The sequence below is a fragment of the Monodelphis domestica genome, chromosome 8, assembly GCF_027887165.1.
Source record: "Monodelphis domestica isolate mMonDom1 chromosome 8, mMonDom1.pri, whole genome shotgun sequence".
Lineage (NCBI taxonomy): Eukaryota > Metazoa > Chordata > Mammalia > Didelphimorphia > Didelphidae > Monodelphis > Monodelphis domestica.
The window spans coordinates 207,554,909-207,574,316 of NC_077234.1; the positions used below are offsets into that span (position 1 = coordinate 207,554,909).

The window sequence follows — 19,408 nt, forward strand, 5'->3', positions numbered from 1 at the left end:
TCACTGCTGTAGATCAACGCAGATGGCCACAAGTTTTGCAAATATGGAGTTAGAATATTGCCTGTTACCCAGTTGTTTAATTGTCTTGCCAAGGATCTCATAGCTAGTAAAAGTAAGAGAGAATTTGAATCCAGGGCTCCTAGAATGGAATATTTTTATCCATTATACTACACTGGGGTCATTGTATTCATACATTAAAGTAGCAAGTGGAATTTTGAACTGTATTTATTAAACTCGTGAAAATTTCAGCACACCAAAAATTCTGATTGGGAACATAATATTATTACTTTTTAAGATTCCACAGGTTATTTTAGTTATTTAATCATTTTTTCAGTCATGTTTGACTCTTTGTGACCCTATATTGGGTTTTCTTAATAAAGATACTGAAGTGGTTTGCCTTGAGAAAGAGTTTCTCAGATCATTTTACAAATGTGGAAATGGGGATAAACAGGATTAGGTGTCTTTCCAGTGTTACATTGCCAGTAAGTATCGGGGGCCAAATCTGAACTCAATAAGAAGTCTAGCAACTCTATCTACTGCATCACCTACCTGCCCTTGTAGTCTATACATCACATTTTGCTTCAATGGGATAATGGTAAATGCAGATAGTGCCCTTGAGATCCATAATCAGAAGTACTGCTACTTTAGAATTTCTGAAAATAAGAACTGTAGATTTCCCTGAAGGGAGGGGAAAGTCACAGGTCACTTCACAACTTCCCTTCTAAGTTTGGCAACTTTATTTCATAAAGAATTCTACCTGAGGTACTGGGTCACCTATATTTGTGCCTTTTAGCTAAAGTATACAATATGTGTGTGCATGTGTGTGTATTCTTAATTCAGATCTAGTGAATGTGTGGGGCAGAACATTTGAGGAACCCATCAGATGGTCAAAAACTCATTTATCTCTCCATAGGCCCTTAGCTATTTTAATTTATCAACCCTAGACACTTGAAAACAATTTCCAGGAATGTTATAGAAAATGACAAATGATTAATGGCAACCCAAGTTATATTTATCTGCACTGTTATTTTGTATGAAAGAGTTGGAATAGTGAATGCTTTACATAAAATATTTTCATCAAAAGCTTTTTATTATTTTTTTTCTGTCAAGAGCTGAACCCGTTATTTCTCATTGTAGAAAATCTGATTTTGTGAGTTCAGGCTTAGCCTCTCCACTGCTGTCATTTGGAGATAATTATCTCTCAACTGAAGTCTTTGGAAGTTTGAATTACCACTTTCTACATTTTTACCTCTCTCCCATAATTTCTCCTCTCAACAAATCTGGCTAGAGATGCTTCTATGAAGTTATATTCTTTCCTCAGTAAATAGAGCAGGATTATTAATCTATTTCTATGTCACCTCTTAGCACATTTCTTTACCTAAGGTGAAAGGCGTAGTTAATTTTAAATTATTTTTATATAGTAATATGTTATCAGAAATGGCTGATTAATAAAGGATCCTAGCCTATTACAATCCCCCTGTCTCTGTTTCACATTATATTATAAATTAGATACAATTGAAAAATCATCCTATTTAGTAAAAAATTGCAGAGTCAGAAACTGGTTAGAAAAGATTATTCCTACCAGCATATTACAAGAACAATTTAGCTTCTACCACAGTGCAAATTCTATTTTCTTTTCTTTCTTTTCATAGTTTTTTAAGATCATCATTATATTTGATAATCCCCTCATGCTTCTGAATCAAGTAATAATTTCTGTACCTTCATAAATATGTTCAGATCATCAAATCATCTGCAAAGAGTAATAGCTTGGTCTCCTCATGGCCTATTTTAATACCTTCGATTTCTTTTGCTTCTCTAATTGCTACTGCTACTGTTTTTAGAACAATGTTAAATAATAGAGGTGGTAATAGGCAACCTTTTTTCACTCCTGATTTTATTGGAAAGGCTTCTAGTTTATCCCCATTGCAGCTGATGTTTGTTGATGGTTTTAGATATATACTTTTTATTATTTTTAGGAAAGGCCTTTATATTCCTATGCTTTCTGATGTTTTCAATAGGAATAAGTGTTGTATTTTGTCAAAGGCTTTTTCTGTATCTATTGAAATAACCATGTGGTTTTTGTTGGTTTGCTTGTTAATATGTTGAGTTATGTGAATGGTTTTCCTAATTTTGAACCATCCTTGCATTCAAGGTATGAATCCTACCCTATCATAATGAGTAACTCTTGTGATCACTTGCTGGAGTCTTTTTGCTAGCATTCTATTTAAGATTTTTGTATCTACATTCATTAAGTAGATTAGTCTGTAGTTTTCTTTCACTGTTTTTGACCTGCCTGGCTTTGGAATCAGTACCATATTTGTGTCGTAAAAGGAATTTGGTAGAACTCCTTCGTTGCTTATTCTGTATAACAGTTTGTACAATATTGGGATTAGTTGTTCTTTGAATGTTTGATAGAATTCATTTGTGAATCCATCTGGACCTGGGGATGTTTTCTTAGTGAGTTCTTTGATGGCTTGTTCAATTTCTTTTTCTGATATGGGGTTGTTTAGGTAGTCTATTTCTTCCTCTGTTAATCTAGGCAATTTATATTTTTGTAAATATTAATCCATATCACTTAGATTGCCATATGTGTTGCCATATTATTGGGGATAATAGTTTTTAATGAATGCCTTAATTTACTCTTCATTAGAGGTGAGGTCTCACTTTTCATCTTGGATATTGTCAATTTGGTTTTCTTCTTTTCTTTTCTTTTCTTTTCTTTTCTTTTCTTTTCTTTTCTTTTCTTTTCTTTTTAAACCTTTACCTTCTGTCTTGGGAGTGGTAAGGGCTAGGCAATGGGGGTTGAGTGACTTGCCCAGGGTCACACAGCTGGGAAGTGTCTGAGGCCAGATTTGAACCTATCACCTCCTGTCTCTAGGCCTGGCTCTCAATCCATTGAGCCACCCAGCTTCCCCCACTACTTTCCTTTTTTAAATTAGATTGACCAGTACTTTGTCTATTTTATTTGTTTTTTCAAAGTACCAGCTTCTAGTCTTATTTATTAAATCAATAGTTCTTTGACTTTCAATTTTATTAGTTATTCTTTAGATTTTTAGGATCTCTAATTTAATTTCCATCTGAGGATTTTTAATTTGTTCACTTTCTAGTTTTTTAATTCACATGCCCAATTTATTGACCTCTGCCATCTCTAGTTTGTTAATAAATGAACTCAAGGATATAAATTTCCCCCTGAGTACTACCTTGGCTGTATCCCATAGATTTTGATAGGATGTCTCATCATTGTCATTTTCTTTAATGAAATTATTAATTTTTTCTATGATTTGTTCTTTAACCAGTTTTGGAGAATTGTATTGATTAATTTCCAATTAATTTTTTATTTGCCTCTCCATGTATCCTTACTAATTATTATTTTCATTGCATTGTGATCTGAGGTTAGATTTATTATTTCTGCTCATTTGCACTTTTTTACAATGTTTTTATACCCTAATACATGATCAATCTTTGTGACTGTACCATGTGCTGCTGAAAAGAAGGTGCATTCCTTTTTGTCTCTATTTTTCTCCACATTTCTACTAACTCTATTTTTATAATATTTCATTCACTTCTCTTATCTCTTTCTTATTTATTTTTTTGTTTTGATTTATCTACTTCTGATAGATGAAAGTTCAGGTCTCCCACTATTATAGTTGTTCTATCTATTTCATCCTTGAGCTCCACTAGTTTCTCCTTTAAAAATATGGATGCTATGCCACTTGGTGCATAGATGTTGAGAACTGATATTTCCTTATGGTCTATATTGTCTTTTATCAGGATGTAATTACCTTCCCTATCTCTTTTGGCTAGATCTATTTTTATTTTGGCTTTGTCAGATATAATGATTGAGACTCCTGCCTTCTTTGTATTAGTTGGTGCCCAATAGATTTGGCTCCATACTCTTACTTTTACCCTATTGTGTCTACCTTCCTCATGTGGGTTTCTTGTAGATGGCATATAGTAGGGTTTTGGTTTCTAATCTACTTTGCTATTCTCTTGTGTTTTATTGGTGAGTTCATTCCATTCACATTCAGAGTTACCATCTGTGTATTCCCAAACTGTTTGATTTCCACTCCTAGTCCTTCTCTTTCTTCTTTCAGTATTTTCTTTTACACAAGTGTTTTGTTTTTAATCAGTCCCCCTATTTCTTACCCTTATTTTACTTCCTTTTCTACCCCCTTCTCTTATTATTGCCCTCCTATTTTCTTTACAGTCTTTTTAAACTACCCCCTGATCCTCTCCCTCCTTTTGATTGATTCCCTCCCCACCAGTTTGTTTGTTACCCTTCTACTTCCTTATAGGGCACAGAACAATTCTCTGCCCCAATATATTTGATTGTTCTTCCCTCTTTGAGTCAATTTTAATGCACATAAGAATTGAGTATTTCCTATCTTCAAACAACTCTTTACTCTTTCAGTATATTGATGTTCTCCCCCCTCCCACCATGTGCTTCTTTGTGACATATATATTTACCCCTGTTGTTTCTTTTCCAATTTCTCTTAATATTAACCTCTTTTTTAACTCTCATTATATATATATATGTATATATATATATATATATATATATATATATATATATACACAATATGTATATGTATATATACATATATCCATATACATTTATGTCTTGGCATTTCATCCTATACAGTTTGTCACTGTTCCCTCTAAGTATAATTCTTTTAGCTACCCAGGTGATAACAATTTTTCAGAATTATGAATATTCTCTTTTCTTATAGGGATACATATCATTTTAACTTTTTGGGTCCCTTAAAAATTTTTTTTGTTTTGTTTTTCTTTTTTCTTCCTTTCTTCATTAATTTTTGAAGATTCTCTTGGGTTCTATGTTTGGGCATCAACTTTTATGTTCAGATCTGGTCTGTTCTTTACAAATGCTTGGAATTCTTCTATTTTATTAAATGGCAATTCTTTCCCTTGTAAGAATATAGTTGGTTTTTCTGGGTAGTTGATTCTTGGTTGTAGACGTATTTCCATTGCTTTCTGGAATATCATATTCCATGCCTTTTGGTCCTTCAGTGTAGATGCAGTCAGATCCTGTGTTATCCTCACTGTGGTTCTATGGTATCTGAATGACTTATTCTTAGCAGCTTGTAATATTTTCCCTTCGTCTGGTAGATCTTGAATTTGGCTATAACATTCATCGGTTCTGTCGGCTGTGGTTTAAGTACAGGAGATGATCTGTGGATTCTTTCAATCTCCACTTTTCCCTCTTGTTTTAGAGTATCAGGGCAGTTTTCTTGGATAATTTCCTGTAGGATGATGTCCAGGCTTTTATTTTTGTCATGGTCTTCTGGTCAACCAATGATTCCCATGTTGTTTCTCCTGGAACGATTTTCTAAATCTTCTGTTTTGTGAATGAGGTGCTTCATATTTTCCTTAATTTTTTCATTCTTTTGATTTTGTTTTATAATTTCCTGCTGCCTTGTTAAGTTGCTTGCTTCTAATTGTTATATTCCAGTTTTTAAAGACTGAATTTCATCCCTATTTTTTTTTAGTCATCCTTCTCCTTCTGGTCTCATTTTTTTTTGAGGTCATCTTTCATCTTCTTTGTCTCATCTTTCATCTCCTTTGCTTCATTTTCAAGCTGATTAATTTTGGCTTTCAAGTCACTATTTTCTGTTGCCAGATGCTTTATCTTGCTTTTTAAGTTCTTTTTTTTCCAGTTGTATTCAGCCTCTCTTAATTGTGTTTTTAATTGTGTTTTGAATTCTTCCAAAGACTATGCCCAATTCACTACAGTTTCTGTGTTTCTACTTGGTGTTCCTTGATTCTCCTCTGTTCCATTTGTTCTTTGTTCATTGCCTGGATATTAGCTGTCAATTATAATTTCTTTTTTTCTTTTTCTGTTTTTTGCTCATATTTGCCCCTTCTTTTCCCCCTCTAGTTGCCTGCACTCTTGCTCCTTTCATTATGTGTTGCATCTGTGGGTTTGGACTTTTCTGTGGACTTTCACCCTTGGAGCTTAGCAAGGCTCTCAGAATAGTCTGTTGGGGAGGAATGTTGGAGCTTGAGCTTCCCTGCTCTCTGAAAGCTTGATAAGATTAAGCCCAGCTGAGTTGAATTTGCATAGATGGATGTGCCCTGAAGCCAAACCTTCAAGAAAAGGGGGAGTGCAATATGGAGTGTCTCAACTGCTACACCTAGGCTGCCTGTTCTGGGATTCTTCTGCAACTACTTCCCCACCACATGTGTTTAAATCCCTTCGTGTGGCACAGCTTTGCCCACAAGGTAGTCCCTCCAGCCTAGTGCCCTTGACCACCCTGAGATTTCAGCCACTGATGGAGGCTCAGTACTGTAGGTGGGGGACCTTCTTTCTTCCTTTCCCTTACCCCTGAGAGTTCTAGATTTCAGCCTTATTTGGGGTGTACCTTTTAAATTGAGTACAGTAGGAGGGTTCCGTGGCTCTGTCCTGTTGTTAGGTTTGTTTTTCAGTCCCCTAGGAGCATTTGGCTTTTAATCGGTAAGGAAGGGTTTTCAGAGGTTTGAACTTTTGCTGCCTCTAAACTGCCATCTTGACTCCTGAGAGCCAGAATTATATTTAAATGACTCAAGATTGAATAGTCTCTATTCACTAAGAGAGTCAGTGAAACAAGGCAGCTCAACAAATACTGCATTTATAGAAACTGGTTAGTGAACTCCAAACATGTTTTTATTTAATATTAGAAAGCAAAATTCAGATATACTTCTGAACTTGATAAAGAAAGCAAAGCTTTAAATAATCATATGAAAAATATCTTAAGGCAGTCAAATACAAATTAAAAGAGCTCTGAATTACCACTTGACACTTATCAGGTTGGCCAATATGATAATAAAGAAAAATGATTAATGTTGGATGCTATGTAACATAATCGGGGCATTAATGTATTGTTGGTACATGCTGGTAGAGTTGTGAGCTGATCCAACTCTTGGGAAGGCAACTTGTAACTATGCCCAAAGAGCTATAAAACTGCATACTTTTCATCCTGTAATACTGCTACTAGATCTGTATCCCAAATAAATTGTATAAAAATATTTATCGTAGCACATTTTATTGTCTCAAACAATTCGAAATTTAGGGGATGTCCATCAATTGAAGAATTGCTGAACAAATCATGGTATATTAAGGTTATGAAATACTTGTGCTATAAGAAATGATGATGATTAATATTTCAGAATAAGCTGGAAAAACCTGTTTGAACTGATACAGAATGAAATAAGCAGAAAGAGGAAAACCTTGTAGAGAGTAACAGCAATATTCAACGAAGATTAACTGTGAGAGACTAGCTACTCTCAGCAGTGCAATGATCCAGGACAAAAATAACAAATGTTATCCACCTCCAAAGAAAGAGTTGTTACAATAAGAATGCAGATAAAAGCATATTCTTGTTCACTGTAGTTTATTTGTGTTTTAAATTTGAGGGTTCTAGTTTTATGTAAATATGTTCTTATAACAATGATGAATTTGGATGTAAGTTATTCATTCATTATATTCATTATTCATATTCATTATAGTACATGTATAACCCTAATCAATCCACTTACCATCTCTGGGAAGTGGGAGAGAAGGAAGTGAGGTAGATAATTTGTATCTTTTAATTTCAGAAGATGTATGTTGAAAATTGTGATTACATGTAATTGAAAAAATAAAATATATTAAAAAGATAAAAAAGAAAATCTTTAAAATGAAAAACATCAAGACAAAATCCTAAAAGTAGGACAGATCATAAGCTATCCTTGAAGATATGAATTGGAAGTTTTGATTTAATTATATGCATAAAGGTAGCAACAACTCCAAAACATAATTTCATGAGACATTTGGTTGATCATGAAATCAAGCAAAAATACCTCTATGAAGATAAATGCAATATATACATAAAAATATGTTTCAAACAATGAAGAGGGAAAATATCCAAACTATTTGACAGGATTAACATGTCTTCATATACCCTCTGAATATTTCTTAGGGAAATTTATTCAGAATAATCTTGTTGTTTTAATAAAAGGGACAACTCAGACCAGAAATCACATCAGTTTGTGATCATTTCATTCCTTTACTTTGTGGAGAGATATGGCAGTCAAGTTTACATCAGTTTGGAATAAAGTTTACAGAAGATCATTAAAAGTGCCAGAAAAAGGCAAAAAGCAATAAAGGGAGAAATGAACCTGAAAAAGTTTGTAATGAGATCCAACTAAGCAAGATCATGCCATGGGTATTTATAGATGCGACTGGATAGAGGACATTCCCCTAAAGCAGCTATGGTGAAACTTTTAAAGATCAAGTGGCCAAACTGCAACCTTCATGCTGCATGTAAGGCATGGGCTGCTAGGCAGAGGGGTAGCTGATGTCATAATTGTCCTCACACATGTGGAGAGGGGGAGGGAAGCAGCTCTCTAGCACTTTCTGGCCGGCCTGCCATAGGTTCCCCAACACAGCTCTGAAGTATAAATATTTTATTAGGAATATTGAAAAATCAGGGAATATTATAATATTAATTTCCCATTTGAGTACCAGGCAGAACAGAGAAGATTATACCATGCAACAGCATGACATTTCTGTACATTAATTGTAGGAAGATTGCTTAACAAAGAATTCACATAAATTGAGCCTTATTGCTAATTAGTGATCATTTTCATCTGAAGAGATGACTAGAATGTTTCCTTCTTTTTTAGATGTATCTTTGGTTCTTTTTTTTCTTCAAAAGATGGTGGCAAGTCACCCTAAAGTTAGAAATATTTCTACTAAGGTATTTATTAAATAATCTTTGATTTTTATTGCCAACCCCCCAACACCACCATTATTTAATAATATTTAATAGGAATAAATTGTTCTGGCTACAGACCCAATTTTCTTCTTTTCTTTTATCATAGCTCACATCTTAAAACTTCTGACTAAGATTTAAAAATAAATATTACTAAATATTATATAGGTGTGTATATATAAAAGTGTGTGTATAGTCTGCTTTGCCCATGGAGTTTATGTGTATCAACATCTATCTGTCCGGATATGGCTCTTAAGGAAGCAAGAATTTAGAGTTTTTCCCCCCAAAATCTGAGGAATATTGATTCCTGCTAGAAGGGAAAGCAAGAGATTGGGACCAGAGTCTAGCCATTCTTCTCTAATCAAAGAAGGGACTGGAGTAGAATTACATCTATCAACTCCCTTAAATATGATTAGTCTGGGGGACATAAGTTTTTTAGACACCGATTGTGTTCCTTATTGTGATCCCTTAATGAGGATGGAGTACCCCAAGACATATATTCCAGGCTTGACTTCCTTCCCATGAAATGCCAGTTCTACAATGACCATGTATGGCAAATAACAAACAAATCCATTAATAAAAAGCAACAGCCAACAGAAATTAGACTAAGTATATGAAAAAAATATATACATACTAGAGAATAAATAAAGAGGAATAATTTCATTATTGATAGACAAATAATTCAGCTCAGCCAAGAAAGAAAGTCTCAGGTTTCATTCAAGGAGAAAACCCTGAAGTCTTTATTGTAGCGAACTGGGAATAGTGACATATCTGAGATCCCTAGGTCTTCTACATGTTCTTTCCAGAGCCATTCCCTCTTTTCAGGGAAACTGAAGAGAGTCTAGAGACTCCTTATCTTCTCTCTTGAATCTGGAATCCAGAATACCAAGATCTCTCTTCTCTCAAGGTCTCAGCAGTCCTGAACACCCCTCCCCCTACCTCAGGCAGGAATGAAACATTGAGTAATCAATATCCATTGAGGACAGTTTTCTCCAAATGACCAGGGGTTTATATGCTGAAATCTTTCCATCTTGAAGATTAATGAGTTTTAAAATCTTAAACATATTATTCCAATCTCTTGCTGTGAACTTAGCACTTTAAACCTTTCTTTTGTTCTAATAGCCCTAAAATTTCACTGGTAAAGCCCCTCCCCCCACCCCCGTTCAGTTCACTGAGAATCGTACTTTCACTGTAATTTTTGTAGCACTGAAAATTTGACTAGGGTACTGAGAGGTAAGTTACTAGATACCGTTGTATATCCGTTGTGTGTGCAAATAACTAGCAAATCTTATTTTTAGGTGTCTTTAGTTAAGATACTAGTAAGATTAAATAGATATCTTTTTGGTGTCAGAACTTGAAACATATATTCTGATTGTAACCATCTATAGATCAGCTTTTCTGAAGGTCTGATGCAGCCAACCTACCATGTTCTAATCTTTTATATATATATATATATATATATATATATATATATATATATATATATATATATATATATATATATATATATATATAGAGAGAGAGAGAGAGAGAGAGAGAGAGAGAGAGAGAGAGAGAGAGAGAGAGAGAGAAAGAGAGAGAGTTTATCTGATATCAGTAGCTAAGGAATTGAAATATATATCCAATGTTTTATTTGAAATCAACTTGATATGGATAAATATTAGATGATGATAAATCTCATATAATTCATATATATAATATAATTCAAATGTGACATCATACTAATTATTTGAAGAAAATTTGTTTGAATCCATAAAAAATGAAACTCAATAATTTTAGCATCATGAAATGTTTACATGTGTTTTGATTTCATTTACAAATGCAAATAGGATGGCAAAGATATTGAACTACAGCCAAAATGGGATCATAGTAAATCTCCAAAGTTTAGGGGATGGTTAATGGAAATATTAGAATGAATTAATGCATGAATCAAGTTCTTCTATCTTAAACAAATATGTTATATAAGAGAAAAATGCTCTCTAGACTTTAAATATTGGATTTGAATAAAATTAACTTTTTGAGATCATTCTAATGAAACTATTTTGCCCATTTTTAAATCCAAAATAGCACAATGAAGTATCATTAGTGATTTTTAGTTGGAATACTATCAAGATTAAGAAGATAGATATCTTTATTACTGTAGTTTGATCATCGAAAGTAAAACTCAAAGATTTATAGTCAAAGAGAACCATTTCTGGTCTTTAGAAATGTTGAAAGGCCTGATAGAAAATAAGCTTTCTAGTTCAGAGGAAGAAGTAATTACTGTAGAAAAGATCATGGTCAGGGAAGGCTTTCAAGAAGCAGAATTTCAGTTCAACTTTGAAAAACGAATTAGGGTTAAGATTGAAAGACTCAAGGGAGAAGTCATACCAGGTGAATAGAATGACAAGAAGCAAAGACAAAAAAGGTTGTATAATATTTTTGTTTAGGGTACAGAATATGTCAGACTGACTGGAATTGGGTTTTATATAAGAGAATGATTCCTGATTTGAATCATTGGAAAGTTTGGAAAGTCTTTGATTAACATTTATGAAGCAAATTTTATGTGCCAGACACTATATAAATTGCTAGAAAAGGTAAGTTAAAACAAGATTATGGAAGACATTTTAGGATCTTTGTGATATGGCAAATTGTTAAACTGTAACAGCCATGGACCCTATGTTATAGAATACTTTTCATTTTCCTAGTCCCTGGCAAGTTTTTTTTTTTTACTTTTGCTTTCAATTCTACTATTTTAGGTACCACTATCCTTCTAGTCACTCAGATTTGCAACCTCCTATTCTTTGGCTCCTCATTCATTCTTCTTGACTACCAATCCATAGAATTTTCCTTCACCTAGCAGAATGTATTTACCCAGTGCTTAGCATAATGTCTGGCTGATACTTAGTAAGAGCAGAGTTTAATCAAATGCTTATTCATTCATTTATTTAGTTATCCATAAATTACCCCCTCACCCCAGATCTTATGAGTTGTCACATCTTGTCATTTTTATGCCAACAACGTTTCTCACATATCTCTTTTTGTCTACTTGGGGAATTACTGCCTTAATTTATTCCCACATAAACTTTTACTTTTAGTCTCCTAATTCATCTATCTTTCCCTCTTTTCTCATCCATCCTCCCCACAACTGATCATGTCACTTTCCTAAAGCTCAGGTTCGATCATGTTACTGTCTAGTTTTAAAAACTACAATAGTTCCTTTTTATGGCTAAATTTAAAGTCACCCTTTCACATTTTAGCCGAATCTTTCTAGCTCTGTTATTTATTATTCATTCCTTCCATTCCGCAGTTCAACACTCTCTTCCCTTCTCTTCTTTATAATAAGCATTTAGTCTCCCCACTACATGTCATATTAGCGGATCCCTATGTCTTCAATGTACTCCCATCACATATTGACTTCTCAGAGTACTCCTTTTCCCTCAAGAATCTGCTTGATGGCCCCAACTAGTTATTAGTGCCCTACCACAAAAAAGGTAATTTTCTATGTTTACCTTTTTAATGTTGTTTCTCTAAAAGAATGGAAGCTCTTTTGAGGGTAGAGAATGTTTGTTTTCATATGCCTACCCTCTCCTATCCCCTGGATTATCATAAGCATTTTGGCCCTTTAAAGTTTCTTGATTATTAATCAATAGTCACTCAATACAGTTAAAAAACAAATAAACACCTACAATAAGTAAAAAACGGTGCTAAGATACAAACAAAAGCAAAAGAGAGGCTTTACTTTTAAGGTGCTCACAGCCCAATGAGTTAATTAATTATTTGATTGAGGAGATCTGAAAAGGAAGGCCTTTTAGAAAAGATGGTTTCTAAATTGGGCCTCAAAGAAATGGGTTAACAGATTCAAAGGAATGGGAAATGACATAAACAGAGTCACAGTTGGGCAAAGACAGGACTAGGTCTGTAACTGCTAAATAACAATTTTCCTAGAATGTTGAAGAGTTGTGTGATCATCTTCCTCACCTCTGGTATTTTAAACTTGTCAAGGAAGGAAAATTAAAATGGTAATGGCATTTAATATTTTTACAGTGCCTTAAGCTTTGCAAATATTTTAACCTATTATCCCTATTGTCTAATATCAATTTGAGTAGCTAAGCCATGCTATGAAAAAGTTGGCAAGGCCGGCAGGTGAGTCCTTGGAGAAGCTGCTACTGTATACTGAAAGTAAACCATCACTAGAATATCTGGAAAAGTTTTTCTCAGCAGCTGTTGAATGAGTCTTAATACTCGACTTGTTGAAAATAAGTTTCCTGACGAAAGGCTCTTCAAATAGAAAAAGATTTGATTGATTTGTTTCAGTCTGCACAAAACCCATTTGTTCTTCTCATGCCATTAAAATCACACTGTTAGAGGAAAATGCAATGAGATTTTCTTGAGGGCCATTGAATCCTTTTAATTATTCATTTTAGTCATACATTGATCAATCAATAGAGTCAATCATTGATGGACACAGGTATATCAAGGAATCATAGGATCCACTTTTAGACTTTCATTAGAGCATGTCTACTAAAGTTGCCAGCTGCTTCATATTAGGGACATCCGTTCTTTTAGGACCCTGTAAAGCAGAGAATTAAAAAAAAAATAAATTTGACCTACATAGGTAGGTTCTCTGGCTCTTTTAAAATTTATAGGTTGTTAACAATAGAGCAACAAATTGTAGAAAACCTCAGATTTAGATATCCACCTTGAAAAATTGCAATGGTATCCTAATTTGTTATATCCTGAAGAAATTTTCCATGAGATTGATATATTTACTAATCTTAATTCCCCTGGCACTTACATCTGTGTAATCTTTAACTTCTCTGAATATTAGTTTCTTTGTAGAATGAAGAAGTTTAATTTGAGTTCGAAGATCCCTTCTACCTCTAAATAAAAATCTCATCTTTAACTTGTTTTGCCAGAATTTATAGAAGAAACCTAAAAGCTTATTTTATAATCTAATCTGTTTAGGTGAGCATATGCACAGATTACTATCAACCCATTATTCACCACCCAAAACTTCACAATTGTCATCTACAGGAAAGAAAGGCATTTTGAATTTAGAGCACCTCCTACTGATATCTCAGTACCCACTTTTCAACTTTTAAATCTCCCCCTTTGAAATCATTTTCTGAAATCTCCCCTGTTCCTAACCATTTTTCTCCCTTTCAACCTCCCCAACCTTTGCCTAAAAGAACTATACAGACAGGGCTTTCCCTTTTCCTTTTTCCCTGATTGCTAGACACATTATACAACCCTTCCTTATGTATGTATGTATGTATGTATGTATTTATTATTATTATTATTATTTTATAAACCCTTGCCTTCCATCTTGGAGTCAATACTGTATATTGGTTCCAAGGCAGAAGAGTGGTAAGGGCTAGGTAATGGGGGTCAAGTGACTTGCCCAGGGTCACACAGTTGGGAAGTGTCTGAGGCTAGATTTGAACTCAGGACCTCCCATTTCTAGGCCTGGCTCTCAATCCACTGAGCCACCCAGCTGCCCCCTTATGTATTAATGAATGTGCATGCTTGCTTATTTAAGTGTTTTTTTTTATGACATTTGCTTTTACAATAGTCATTTTTGCCTTCTTTCTGTCCTATCCATTCATTTTTTCCCTCTTCACCAAGAAAATCAGGTGAGCAAAACAAAGCAATAAAATTATCTTATCTGATGGTATAGGCAACATTTCACACCTGGGATGCTTCATCTATCTAGCCAAATAAGAAAAATGTGTTTCATTGACTCTCTCTGTAACTAAAATTGGCCAATTGCTGTCACTTTTCTTTTAAGACTTTGTTCATTCATATTACTCTCATCATTTTCTGTATCTTTCTGATTTTTATTTCTTTATACTTTGCCAGATATTATGACTTCTCCTGTTCCTCTGCCTCTAAGTACTTTATATTGTTTTCTTGTTTTTTTTTTTCCGTTCTCCTTCTACCTGTTCAATTACTACTTGTTTTTGTTTTTCCTCCTTGAATTACTAGATTGATGCATATTGAGCTGGTGACCCATTAAAATCGGCCACTTTCACATATATCTAATAGCTTTTGCCCCAACTTGAGATTGTGAAGTTGAATTATCAAGTCTACATATATGACTTGCTGGGTATTCCTATTAAATTCATTTGCTTAGATTTGGCCTATGACCTTTATCTGTCAAGAACTTGATGCTTCCTGATGAGTCAATTCTTGATATCATAGCTTCATATTATTTAGTTTGAAAAATATATTATTTATCCCTTCTTTAAAATTATCATTAAGATATTTAAATTAAATAGAGGACAGAGTCTAGGGTACTCCTTTAGAGTGCAACCCTTTAAGTTGAAATGAGTGCATTATTCAAGCTTTGGATTTGATATTTCAACATATTCTAAATACATCTAAATGAAACACTTCATAAACATGCATATATGTATATATATGTATACACACATACATATATATGTGTATGTATTTGCATGTGTGTGTATCTCAACTCTCCCTATCTCACAAGTATATGATTGATTTTCTTATAGGTTTTGTTGGAATCCAGATATGTCAATAATATTTTCCTGATTTGCCACTCTAGCAAACTTGTCCAAAAAAATGAGATTCTGATATTACTTGTTTCTGCTGAACTAATTCTAACTACTCTTAGGGATCACCATTTTCTTGCTATCCTATCCATTCATTTTTCTTTCTTCACCAAGAAAATTACTTGCAAATCAACTCTTCAATCTTTAGCTTAGAATATATTATTTTGATACTAATTATTGCATAATGTCTATCAAGGCCTTGTCATATGGAGCCCAACTTCTAACCTAAATATTTACTTATAACTTAATCATTCATTATTTTTTACTTAGAAACCTTAGATTCTGATCATAATTAAATGAAACAAGTATCAATATGAAACATTTGTTTGAAAGAGTTTTTTGGCTAATTTTTTATTGTGGGGTTTAGTTAAGATTTTTTTTCTCAAATCCCACTGACATGTCAGATATTCTATACATAATATGTATAGAATTTTAATTATTTTATGATATACTTCTCCAACCCTTAACATAAAAAATTTGGGGTAAATTGTTCAGCCTATAGTAAACAATCCTCTTTCCACAGTCTACTAGATGAATCCCACAACTCCTTCTTCTCCCAGAACATTTGAGTTACAAAGAATTAATAAGCATATCCTTCACTTTATACTTTACGGGTAAAAACTTGGGAAAGCAATTTCCTTATGTCCCTGCCCCTTAGAGAACCTAACTATGCCTAACATTTCAAACTTGATTACCTTCAGACTGAAGGCAGAAGAAGTTTGTAACTATTTCTCTCTTAGAAAACTTGATCTTTTTGTTTTTGCTTGTTCCCTTGATATTTTCTCTCTGAAAAGACTGATTTGCTTGAAGAAATGTCCCTAGAAAATATTAATTGCCATATTCTAGCTTTATTTGAAAACTTGATTCCTACAGCATATTGCCCTAGACTAGTATCCCAACCTTTTTTCCCTAGAGGAGACCCAGCTAAGTTTCCATAATTCTTCTCCTTGAATATTCTGTATTGTTTTTGCCCACTCGAGTGACCTTTGATACTGATTTTATTTTTATATTGCATCCACATTAGTGGATTTTCTCTCTTTCCCATGACAGCTGGAAAGCTGAAGTAACAGATGTCTTCTAGGAAATCAACAATGGGAATCTATCCCCAAACCATCTGCTACTTCCAAATTCATCCCTCCTCTTTTTTTCCCTGCCTCTCTCTCACTCCCTACTTCCCTCTCTCCCTTCCTTCTCTTTATCTCTCTCTTTTCCTTTCCTTTCCTTTCCTTTCCTTTCCTTTCCTTTCCTTTCCTTTCCTTTCCTTTCCTTTCCTTTCCTTTCCTTTCCTTTCCTTTCCTTTCCTTTCCTTTCCTTTCCTTTCCTTTCCTTTCCTTTCCTTTCCTTTCCTTTCCTTTCCTTTCCTTTCCTTTCCTTTCCTTTCCTTTCCTTTCCTTTCCTTTCCTTTCCTTTCTTTACCCCTCCCTCCCTTCCTCCCTTCCTCCCTCCCTTCCTCCCTTCCTCCCTTCCTTCCTTCCTCCCTTTCTTCCTCCCTCCCTCCCTCCCTCCCTCCCTCCCTTCCTTCCTTCCTTCCTTCCTTCCTTCCTTCCTTCCTTCCTTCCTTCCTTTCACCCTCCCTCCTTCCCTCTCTTCCCTTTCTGTGAAACCATATACCTATCTAAATAACTCCCCCGTTTTCCCCAGCACTATTCACAGCAGTTTTCTCACAAGAAGAATGTGGGATAGATATGACAGAACCACCTTAGGATATAATAAACACAATCAAAGCATTCCATCATGACAATTGGAATAGCTTATGATACTCTCAGCTTTGAGTCGCTATTAATATAGTGACATCTATTTACTCATGTCATTGTGTTTGGTGATGAATGATCTAATTTTATATATGAAGGAAACTTTTTTTTCTTTTCCTGATATAAGGGAACACTAAATATTTGACTGATACCTTTCTATTCCCTCTGTTCCCATTGATTATGAGGTAATACAAATTTCTTATGCAATGGTTTGGAAAGCCTCTAGGATATAAGAGTTTAGGCATCCCACAGAATTGACATAGGTGTCTCTTTTGATACTTTGACACAGTTGTGCTTCAGATACTATACCCTGCCATCTTTGCTTCAGATAAACTGATCCCACTTCACTTGTTTTAGAAGATCTTAAATGGGAAAAGCAGAGTAGGCTAGCTCTCTTCTAAGCAAGAATATGAAATAGATTAGTTTTATCTTGTGAGCTTCTATTTTCCATGCTTTTTATACTCTACTCTCTTATCAAATCTCTACTCAGGAAAGAATCCAATTTTAGCCATTCATAGCTCATTGTAAATTTAAACCAATTACCTCCCTCCATATATTTTCACTCAGTCATCTCTAATTATTCAACTGCCCAATATATTTTGTAGGATAAGAATATGAAGTGATCTATAATCTGTTTTCATGTAAAGTAAATAAGATTCTGAATGAAAGAAGGAAAGATGTGATTATTTGCTTTCTTGAAAAATGTCCAAACCAGGCAGGATGAAGATGTCTATCATAAACAACATTTTTGAGAAAAATTTAGAAAAGTTATTATCTGTAGTTAATTCTATTTATCCTAGTCCTCTTTTATGCTCTTAATTTCTTTTACCAAATGACATTTTCCTCCTCGCCTTTAATGCTTCTTGAGTCATAGAGGTTTTGGGCTAAAAGGGAAAAAAAAAGCAATGGAAAAGAATTTTTTGAATCATTATTTAATAGGGTTAATGGTAATACCCTACTGTTGGCTTTTTTGGAATCTTTAAACTATAATAGACCCTTAATATACAGATAAGAAAAGGCAGCTCAAATGGAAGAATTTACACAAGTCAAAGAACTGTTGATTAATGGCAGAACAGGACTTGAATTCAAGGATACTAACTGCCAATCTAGTCTTTTTACTCAGTTGTGCTCTCTTTCCTTTCTTCTCTTTTCCCTCCCCTCTCTTGTCCTCTATTCTCCTCCCTCACATTCTCTCCTGTAAAGATTAAAATTTAGGGGAGAGGGGGAGACTGAGGCAGGTAGAAATTAGTTTCTCTCTGCAAGGAATATATATTTTTTAGAGGTTTATTAAAGTTAAAGATTAAGAATATACAAGTAAGAAACATGTGCCTAGGCCAGAGGCCTAGACAAAATAACCTCACATCATGGAAGATACGCCTCTGCTCCAAAAACAGAAGTCCAAAAAGGCCCAAGACTTCAAAAGCCTTTGCTTAAATATCTTCTCGGCCCAGGTGAGATTACAAGGCATTCTGGGGAAGTGGAGCAAAGGCTCATGGGGATTGTAGTCCTGTATTCGAGTCTATTTTTTACACTCCCATCCCTTCCGTTCCCTTACTCTTGTATGTCTTTATCTCATCCAGGCTGTAAGTACAGCTGCCATTCACAGACAGACTCAACACAACAGCACTACTGATTAGCTTGGGAACTTGGGCCTTCTTATCCGTACCTAGCCCAGTTTGCTTTTGCATAGACAAACTGGTATGCTAATTTCTGGGTGTCCCACCTATTAATGCTAGACTTTGTGTGGACACTTAGTGCACTTAGATTATTACTTCTCTGAAGAACATTGATCTACAGGCCTCAGCCTTCCCGGTAGCAGGGAGTACAGTCTCATATGACCATGTGTGGGGGCTATTATACATTTCTAAAATTAAAATGATTTTTGCCAAACTTAAGCCAAGCAACCACATTCAAAATGACCAAGATATGAAATAAGATAAAAGCCCAATTTTGTATAATCAAAACATCTGTGTCATTATTAAGGAAGTATGAGAAGTGCATTAGAGAAAATAATAAAAATAATGAGGTTTTCTTTAGTATCTCTCTAGTCACAACCAGAGTCTATCCTTTATTACAACCTGATATAGTTCCACAGATCATCATTTGTAATACAATTGGCACCTCGAAGTCTGACTGAACCCCACAATCCTTTGAAAGGCAGATTAGTAAAGGAAAAAACAATGTTTAAACAAGTTGCTTGTGGATTTGTGGTGATTGCTGTCATTGCTTGTTTCTGGGTCAACCACATTGTACAGCAGAATGACCCATATGATAATGGATTCTACTGATTATATAGGCAACATAACAAGGTCTGTTTTGCAGTTGCCATTCCAAACAGACCCTATACTCA

At 34.4% G+C, this 19,408-nt stretch overlaps 1 protein-coding gene across 2 annotated transcripts in view; it reads left to right on the forward strand.

Moving 5' to 3' along the window:
- The window catches only part of GABRG3 (gamma-aminobutyric acid type A receptor subunit gamma3), a 926,944-nt gene that overhangs the window by 426,090 nt on the left and 481,446 nt on the right, over window positions 1-19,408 (forward strand). The window lies entirely within an intron of this gene.